At 42.3% G+C, this 7,064-nt stretch overlaps 1 pseudogene; it reads right to left on the bottom strand.

The window, feature by feature from the left end:
* Positions 1-3,867: 3,867 nt before the first annotated feature.
* On the bottom strand, positions 3,868-6,440 carry LOC149243297 (CBL-interacting protein kinase 18-like; annotated as a pseudogene).
* Positions 6,441-7,064: the final 624 nt, after the last annotated feature.

Below are 7,064 nucleotides of genomic sequence, written 5' to 3'. Positions count from 1 at the left end.
TAGCAGGAAGCCAATATTTTCTAACATTCATTGATGATTTCACCAGAAAGACTTGGGTTTATTTCCTGAAGAACAAAAGTGAAGTGCTTGAAAAAATTCGGAATTTCAAAGCACTTGTGGAAAACCAAAGTAGGCTGCATATCAAAGTTCTAAGAACTGATAGAGGAGGTGAGTATATCTCCAAGGAATTCCTACGGTTTTGTAGAGAAAATGGAATACATAAACAATTTACCACAAGGTACACTCTGTAGCAAAATGGAGTAGTTGAAAGAAAGAATAGGACCATCATGGATATGGCGAGGAGTATGTTAAAGGAAAAGCATTTGCCAAATGATTATTGGGCTGGAGCTGTACACTGTGCAGTATATATTTTGAATAGGTGTCCTACAAAAGCAGTCATGAACAAAGTGACGGAAGAAGCATGGAGTGGGAGAAAGCAAGGAATCACCCACATGAAAGTTTTTGGATGTGTGGCTTATGCACACATTCCAGATCAGCTAAGGAGGAAGTTGGATAGCAAAGGGGAGAAATGTATTTTCATTGGATACAGTGAGGAATCCAAAGCTTACAGGTTGTATATCCCATCCACCAAGAAGTTTTTTGTGAGTAGAGATGTTTAGTTCATTGAGGAGGAAGCTTGGGATGGAAGCATAGAGAAAACAGTGAATGTTAAAAACTATTTGTCTCATGATGAAGACGATGAGGAGATGGCTGAAATACATCCCCAAACAGCAGCGCCAACACAAGGGCAGCAAGAGACACAATTGAGGAGAAATGTAAGTGCTTCTCCAAGCACACCACAAGGAGGAAATTCAAGTGCGTCTTCAAGCACTTGTACACCAAATGAAAGAGGTAAGAAGTTCAGAAATTTAAGTGACATTTATGATGAAGGTATGAACTCTTTATTTGCTTTATATTGTCATGTTGATGACCCTATTCATTTCGAAGATGCAATTAAGGATAAGAAATGGATAGAAGCTATGGATGAGGAAATCAATGCCATAGAGAGAAACAAGACATGGAATTTGGTTGAACTACCAAAAGGAAAAGAAGTCATTGGATTCAAATGGGTTTACAAGACCAAGAGTAATGCTGAAGGCAAAATAGAAAGACACAAGGCAAGGCTGGTTGTCAAAGGATACATGCAGCAGTATGGGACAGACTATGAGGAAACTTTCGCACCGGTTGCAAGAATGGAAACCGTGAGAGCAGTGTTGTCCATAGCAGCACAAAACAAGTGGAAAGTTTACCAAATGGACGTGAAGTTAGTATTCCTAAATGGAGTGTTAATGGAAGAGGTTTACATTGAACAACCTCCAGGCTATGAAAAGAAAGGCCAAGAGCACAAAGTGTGCAGATTGAAGAAAGCTCTTTATGGGCTGAAGCAAGCACCAAGAGCATGGTATAGTAGGATAGATTCCTATCTACTGGAAAAAGGATTTGAAAAGTGTGAGGGAGAACCCACCCTCTACATCAATGAAAAAGGATGGTAAAATACTGATTGTTGTATTATATGTTGTTGATGTTATTTTCATAGGTAATGATGATCATCTTATTGAAAATTTCAAAACAGTCATGAAAGAAGAATTTGAAATGACTGGCATGGGTTTGCTGAGATACTTCTTAGGAATAGAAGTAGATCAAAATGAAAATGGAATTTTTATCTCACAAGCAAAATATGTAAATGAAGTGTTGGAAAGATTTAATATGTAGGACAGCAAGGCAACAATCACTCCCACAGTGATGGGATTAAAATTCAGCGAAGAGGACAGCAGCAAGGATTTTGATCCTAGTTTGTACAAGAGTATAGTTGGCAGCCTTATGTATTTGACTGCAACTAGGCCAGATATAATGTATGTTATTAGTTTAATTTCCAGATTCATGGAGAGGCCAAAAGAAGCACATTGGCAGGCAACAAAAAGGATTCTGAGGTATGTTAAAAGTACTAAAAGGTTTGGCATTTTATATACTACTTCAGAATGTTCATATTTAATTGGATACACTGATAGTGATTGGGCTGGAAGTGTAGATGATCAGAAAAGCACTTCCAGTTATGTTTTTCACATGGGTTCAGGAGCCATTTCATGGGCTTCTAAAAAACAACCTATTGTAGCGTTGTCTACAACAGAGGCAGAATATGTGGCAGCTACAGCAGCAGCATGTCAAGCAGTCTGGATGAGAAGGATGTTAAGGAGTTTATGCCAAGAGCAAGCAAAAGGAATTGTAATTTTTTGTGACAATAGCTCAGCTATTGCATTATCCAAGAATTCGGTGTTTCATAAGAGAACGAAGCACATTGACACAAAGTTCATTACATCAGAGAATTGGTAAGTAATGGAGAAATTGTTTTAAAACATTGCAGGACTCAGGAGCAGGTTGCAGACATTCTAACCAAACCATTGGGACAGAAAAGTTTTGAATTTTTGAAGAAATGTCTGGGTATGACTGGTAACCCAGCAGTTGAAATTAAAGGGGAGTGTTTAAATTGTAATTTCAATTGTCGTAATAGTTGAACAGTGCCGCGTCATTTATTTTCGGAAAACCGCTAGTACAGTTCCCCGCACCGCCTTTTGCAATTTGTGGTTTTACCTCCGAGGGTTCCGATCACACCGACCAGTTGATGCGTGTCCACTGTACGTTTTCAAAACCACCAATCCCCTGGAACGTAAAGTTCGATTAAAAGGGGCTCCTGAGGAATTAATGATAGCCATTCGATTAAATCAACAGACCTGCACCTTTTGAACTTGCGCGAATGAATGTTTTGGTTGACCGCCAGGTTTGTCAGGAAAAGGACGAGGAATTTAATTTTCACCATGCTGAATTTATTATGGTCGTAGATTTCTTTGGTAAAGTCTTTAAGTTTATTTTTTTTTACATGGCATGTAATATTGTAATGTTTTTTTGGTAGTCGTTTTGGTTAAAAACATGTAATGTTTTTTTTGGTGTATTGTATATGCAATGTAATATGCACAGACGTGAGAAGAAAAAAATAGGGGTAGCGCAGAATCATTTTTGTGGAAAATGAAAACCCAATTCACACAGGAGCGTGACGGTAATGTTTTTTTTAATATGTAATGTATGCAGTGTAATATGCATATGGTAAATGGGCATTTTAATGCAAATGCCCTCCAGCATATGTATTGAAGAAATTTCTTTTCACAGCAGTGAATGTAATTTTCTAAAGTTAAAGATTGTTTTTACAGCAGTAAATGTAAAAGAAATTTTTACACACAGTAGTGTAAAATTTCTAAAAGTGACAGAGTAATTTTTTTTTAAGTTCTTGGTGAATCCCTCTGAGAGAGGAAGAAATATGTATCAGGCAGTTTATTAATGAATACAAAGTGTTTTTATGTGTGTCGCTGAAACTTTGTTCTCTGGAGAATTTTTTTTTTGCTTCCCTGTGTTAAAAATTCTGTGACAAAAACAGAGTATTACTCTCTATTCAGTGATTTTGTTTTGGAATTTACCAGAAAATTCCCAACAATAACTAGAATGACACTTAAAAATTCACAATAACAACTCACAACAACATGAAAACATTATTTTTAACTGACTGGAAAGATTGCTTCCAAAAACAACACAACAACATGAAAACATTATTTCTAATTCACTAGAAAGATTACTTCCAAAAAACAACAATATATAGAAATATTACTTCCAACAAAAACAAATAGAAGAACAACTTAAACTATATTAATTACTTTCCACTATTCGAATAATTTGCATTCTCTGTATATTATATTGATGCTTTTTAATTATATACATGACCCTTAACATACGTTGAACACCCAGTACATCTGAGATTCAATCTGGCTCACTGTTTCCTTAGCTGTTTATGCCAAACCCTAAATCGCATTCTAACAGGATAGTAATGATGATCAGATTCAGATATATGCAACGACTTTCAACTATTTATTCAACTTACTGTCACCGTCCCACGTCCACACGATGTCTTTCAGACCGGGTTTCAGATCATGGCTGTAGAACTCACTGTACTCTAGCGTATCCCCCTCGGTCTTAAGAAGTTCCACCAGCAAGAGCGAGTGCGTGAGTTCGAAAATCTCGACATCAATACACAAAGGGCCCTTCCGCCCCTGTGGTGACCTCTGTAACTTCAAATTACAGTCCTCTGACTTCTTGAAGCTGAACCGAAACAGCCTAGCGATCTCTTCCAGCTTCAACATTATGCTCGACGCCGGCTGAGTCGACGTGAACCTCGACTCTTCCTCTTGCTCCTCGACCTCGTTCTTGAACAGCCCCAAGAGATTGAACGCTGGTGACTGGGAGATGATGTTGAAGGCATTGAGATGAGTCAGCTTGGGGGTGAAGAAGACCGAGCCGACATCGACATCTTTGTGGGTTTGCAGGCACTTCAAGCCCCGCTAGAACCAGGGGACCTGCATCAGCTGTGCAATGGTGATCCTTGTCTGGGGCTTCGGATCCAGCAACCGGAGGATGAGCGTTCGGACTTCGGAGGAAAACCATGGCGGACACTTGAAGTCTCCCTTGTATATCTTCTTATACATCGCCATCAGATTCGCCTCTTGGAACGACAGGTAGCCCGCCATGAGCACGAATAGTATGACCCTGCACGACCAGATGTCGGCCTTGGCACCATCGTAGCCCTTCTTTGTAATGACCTCCGGTGCGACGTAGGCCGGTGTGCCGCATGCCGTGTGGAGAAGGTCGTCCTGCCCGAACTGTTGAGGCAGCGCGCTGAGCCCAAAGTGTCACGCCCCCAGGCCTACGGTAGTCTTTCAACCGTGCCGGCGAGGTGCGGCACCACCGTGCACTTTCTTTTCACCAATACTCGTGCACATGGACTACGCCTAATTCACTTGTCCTTACTTAGTTTGTGTTTCGCAATCAAGTAAAATGCATTAGCCTTTATACTTAATGAAGCCCATACTCATTCATTATCCAATATGCAATTAACCAAGACAATAACAATTGCACACAAGTATAAAGAGAGGGGCAACTCCCGAACAAGTCTGCCCGATAACAATATATTATGATAATCTTCGATAATACATCATACAAGTGTGCTTGGCAGAATCCAAGCCTACACTTAGAAATATTTACAATCAAGGCAAAGACAACCTTTTACAACCATGTGCCAACCTCTTACGGTAGGAGGGTGCTCACCCGAGACACCAAGAACTCCTCCTTTCGGTTCTGCACAAAACTGCCTTAAAACCGCCCTCTGTTAACCCACGTTTAGCTCCGGTAAAATCTGCGCACTTCTATCTTCGGCGCATGAGATATGCGCACTTCAACTGCGCCCTTTTTACCCCTGCTCCAATCGTAGAAGAGATAGCGAAGTTGTGTGTGTCAAATGAAGCTCTGCGTCCAAGTATATATACGCATGCTTGCTCCATTGTGAAGGGGTGTCAGCTTTGAGGCTGACCCCATAAACTATGTTAAAACGCCCAAAATTCAACCAAAGTGTAAGTCGGCCTTTGCTATGTGCAAAGTCTCTCCACGCCAAGGTATAAAGCATTTCGTTCCTTTTCATTTTCGTACTAAGTGTCGTGCTCCACATATCGTCGCACTTTTTCGTCGCAAGTGGCTCGTATGTCCGTCGCACTTATGTCGCATAATTGGCTCGGTCCATCGTCGCACAAGAGCACCCGTCGTCGCACGTTTGTCCGCTCGTCGCACCAAAGGAGCGCTCGCCCACCGCGCGCCTGTTCGCTCGTCGTGTACATCTGCCCGAGTCGCATAAGTGTCGAAGGTCCGTCGCAAGCTCGCCCGCTCGTCGCGCCCGTGTGTGCCCGCTCGTTGTGCACGGAGCGCTCGCCCGTCGTGCACGGAGTGCCCATCCGTCGCGCGCCTGCCCGAGTCGCGAGGGCCTTACACGAAGTCTGAGACCTTCACATCCCCGTTTCCATCCAACAAAACGTTCTCTGGCTTCAAATCCCGGTGGTACACACCCCGGCTATGGCAGAAATCCAGTGCTCTTATCAGCTGTTGAAAATACCTCCTCGCCTCCTCTTCTTTCAGTCTCCCCTTCTCCACAACCCTGTCGAAGAGCTCGCCGCCCTCAACATACTCCATGACGATATAAATCTTCGATTTGGTCGCCATGACTTCGTAAAGCCGAACAATGTTGGGGTGTCGGACCAATCTCATTACCCAGATCTCCCTTTTAATCTGCTCCATCATTTGAACATTGAGGATCTTTTCTTTGTCCATGGCTTTAATGGCAACGCTCTCCCCGATCTTGAAGTTTCTGGCGTGGTAGACCTTGGCGAACGTCCCTTGCCCGAGCAGGCGCCCTAATTGGTACCTCTCCATCAAAATATTGGGTTTCATCTTTATTTACCAGGCTGAAAGATCTCACAAAGTGATCTCCTCAGTCTTTCATGTATTGGGTCTGTGCGATTTGGCGGTCGAGACCTTCTTCTCCGGCATGCTCGCCATTACAGGCGTTGCTGTAGAGTTCAAAGCATCTTGTGAATCCAGAAAGTGTGAATTTATGCTTAAAGCTCAGGGAGCAGTCACCAGTCGTTAGAATTGACTTATCAATCAAATCAAACCACTGGAGGCGGTAATTTTGTTGCGAAACATTAATCACCATGAAGACTTTAATGGCGTTTCTGAAAACAATTGTTGAAAATATAATTTCAACTGTGCAACAGTTGAGCCATGCGGCAGCATGAGGACAATAAACCGTGCATTTCACCAAGGATCAAAAAAAAAATCGCTTCAAAAAATAAATTTGCAGGCTTAAAGATCCGCCGTCAGATCTAACCGATCAACGGTCTAGATCGTATCGGCGTATCGGCAAATCGGCATATCGGCGGGTTGGAGCATCAGAGGCAGGCAGCGGCAGCGATATGAAATATCGGCGATGAGCGATCGCCGATATTGCATCGGCGAAGTCGCAGCGGAGGACTTACAAAGTGGTTTTGTTATTTGTGCGATGAGTGATCGCCGATATTGCATCGGCACATCGCTATCGGCAATGTCATAGGGTCGGGACTTTTTAACATGAGTAATGTTGCGATTGGATGGAGCGGACCCGACAACATTATAAATAGTTTTTGATAAACTTACAAGTC

This window comes from Pinus tabuliformis, chromosome 8 (assembly GCF_031772625.1).
Source record: "Pinus tabuliformis cultivar Carrire ecotype Pingquan chromosome 8, CPIR1, whole genome shotgun sequence".
Classification (NCBI taxonomy): Eukaryota; Viridiplantae; Streptophyta; class Pinopsida; order Pinales; family Pinaceae; genus Pinus; species Pinus tabuliformis.
The sequence above is the reverse complement of the archived record's forward strand: the minus strand, read 5'-3'. Positions and strand labels throughout refer to the sequence as shown.